The sequence below is a fragment of the Chiloscyllium plagiosum genome, unplaced genomic scaffold, assembly GCF_037043375.1.
Source record: "Chiloscyllium plagiosum isolate Xiang-an unplaced genomic scaffold, Cpla_swu_hap1 HiC_scaffold_12, whole genome shotgun sequence".
Classification (NCBI taxonomy): Eukaryota; Metazoa; Chordata; class Chondrichthyes; order Orectolobiformes; family Hemiscylliidae; genus Chiloscyllium; species Chiloscyllium plagiosum.
Window position 1 is genome coordinate 91,974,566 of NW_028270150.1, and position 2,641 is coordinate 91,977,206.

A 2,641-nucleotide genomic window follows, 5' to 3' on the forward strand; every position below is an offset into this window, starting at 1 on the left:
CTCCCTGCACTGTACTCAATCTCTCCCCCCGTGCTGGGTTCGATCTCTCTCCCTGCACTGGACTCGATCTCTCTCCCTGCGTTGGGTTTGATCTCTCTCCCTGCACTGGACTCGATCTCTCTCCCTGCACTGGGTTCGATCTCTCTCCCTGCACTGGACTCGATCTCTCTCCCTGCGTTGGGTTTGATCTCTCTCCCTGCACTCAGCCTGATCTGCTGGGCTCCATCTCGCCATCGAATTGAGTTGGTGTGGGTTCCTTCCCCCTTCAGAGTACTGACGATGAGACCTGCCCTGGTTCAGTCCTGAGGGCAGGCCTCACTGTTGGCGGTGACCTCTTGCAGATGGGTTGGTACAGCACAGCCTTGTCTTCCCTTGGGTTGGAGGTTTAGGAGTCAGCCTTCAAAGGTGCCACTGCACTATTTAACTGAGATTTATTTCGTGAAATTTTGAGGTGGCGTCAACATGTTCAAAGAAAATTTGAGGGGTGCCTGTGCTGATACCTGGATTGTGCTGAGGTGGCTGCAGGTGGGACATCTTTCAAGTCCAGGCTGGTTTTCCTCTGCAGAGCCATTGCAGTTGCACAATGGCACGACACATGCCAGGGGAGTGACCCTCTGCCATGGGCCGAGAGTAAGGGTTCAGGTCAGGACAGAAAGGGAATCAGTCAACGATACATAAATTAATAAAGGAGAAGGTGACAATGGTGTCTGTGATCAGCAGTTGTAGAGTTTCTCAGAACAGTCACCATTCTTCCAATAGGCGAAAAGCCTGACCCTTACCAATCACATTCTGGGCACGACAGAATGTGATCCTGGTTTGTCACTCTCACTGGGCCAGCATTTATTGCCCCAGCCTTGTCTTTTATATTTATTTTGTTGTTTTTGTATTGATTCACAGGATGTGGGCATCACTGGTTAGGCCAGTATTTATTGCCCATCCCTAATTAGCCAGAGGGCAGTTCAGAGTCAACTGCACCGCTGTGAGTCTGGAATCACATATAGACTAGACCAGGTCAGGTAAGGACAGCGATTTCCTTCCCTAAAGAACATTACAAGCCAAATGGGATTTTCCCAACAATTGATAATGATTCCTGATCATCAATCGAGTCTTAATTCCATTTTTTTTTGCAAATTCAAATTCAAGCCCAGTCCCCAGAATATTACCTGGGTCTCTGGATTAACAGTTTAGCGATAATACCACTCGGCCATCACCTCCCTTTAAAAATATGGAATGCTTCAGGAATTTGCATGTTATCCTGGCACAGGGGCCAAGCTAATCTTCACAGTACCACTGTAGTTTAGTAGACTTGTTGCCCTTGAGAAGATTGTGGTGAGCTGCCTTCTTAAAATTCTTAAGTCCTTGTGGTGTAAAGGTTACCCACAAAGCTTTTATAGAGGCAGATCGTTGTGGTTGTTAGGGGTCAGAGACGAAAAGGGTGGCGCTGGAAAAGCACAGCAGGTCAAGCAGCACCCGAGGAGCAGGAGAGTCAATGTTTCGGGCGTGAGATCTTCATCAGGAGTGTGGGGCAGGGGAGGTGCTGAGAGATAAATAGGAGGGGATTTGGGGCCGTGGGGGAAAGTAGCTGGGAAGGCGAGTGGCAGATGCAGATGGGGGGGTGATGGTGATAGGTCAGAGGAGAGGGTGGAGTGGATGGATGGGAAGCAGAATGGACACTGGGACTGTTCAAGGTGGCGGTGCTGAGTTGGAGGGCTGGATATGGGATTAGGTGGGGAGGGGGGAAATGAGGAATCTGGTGAAATCAACATTGATGTCGTGTGGTTGGAGGGTCCCAAGTAGGAAGATGAAGCGTTCTTCCTCCAGGCATCGGGTGACTAGGATTTGGCGGTGGAAGAGGCCCAGCATTTGTATGTTCTTGGCGGAGTGGGAGGGGGAGTTAAAGTGATTGGCCGCAGGGTGGTGAGGATGAGGCAGGTGCTGAGGAAGGTGATGTGGCTGTGGTAGTGTTCGAGGTTGTTGGGAGACAGTCATCTCAGCTCCAGGATATCTCTGCAAGAATTCCTCAGGATAGTGTCCCAGACCCAACCATCTTCAGCTGCTTCATCAATGACCTGTCCTCCATCATAAGTCAGATGGGGATGTTCACTGATGATTGCACAGTGTTCAGCACCATTCGCGACTCCTCAGATATTGAAGCAGTTCATATTCAAATGCAACACGATCTGGACAATATTCAGGCTTGGGCTGACAAGTGGCAAGTAACATTTGCATCACACAAGTGCCAGGCAAATGATCACTTCCAATAAAAGAGAATCTAATCACAGCCCTTGACTTTTAATGGCGTTACCATCACTGAAACCCCACAATCAACATCCTAGAGATTATCATTGACTAGGAACTCAAGCGCACTCTCCACATAAACTCGGTGGCTACAAGAGCAGGTCAGAGCCTAGGAATACTGCAGTGGGCAACTCACCTCCTGACTCCCCAAAGCCAGTCCACCAACTACAAGGCACAAGTCAGGAGTGTGATGGAATCTTCCCCACTTGCCTGGATGGGGACAGCTCCAACAACACTCAAGAAGCTTGACACCATCCAGGACAAAGCAGCCGCTTGATTGGCATCACATCCACAAGCATCCACTCCCTCCACCACCAATGTTCAGTAGCAGCAGTGTGTACCA

General features: G+C 49.7%; 1 non-coding gene across 1 annotated transcript; it reads right to left on the reverse strand.

Annotated features, from left to right (window-relative positions):
- Positions 1-1,219: 1,219 nt before the first annotated feature.
- LOC122555606 (U6 spliceosomal RNA) lies at positions 1,220-1,324 on the reverse strand. Its single transcript, XR_006313323.2, has one exon. It is a non-coding gene; the product is annotated as a U6 spliceosomal RNA (small nuclear RNA).
- Between the last annotated feature and the right edge of the window lie 1,317 nt (positions 1,325-2,641).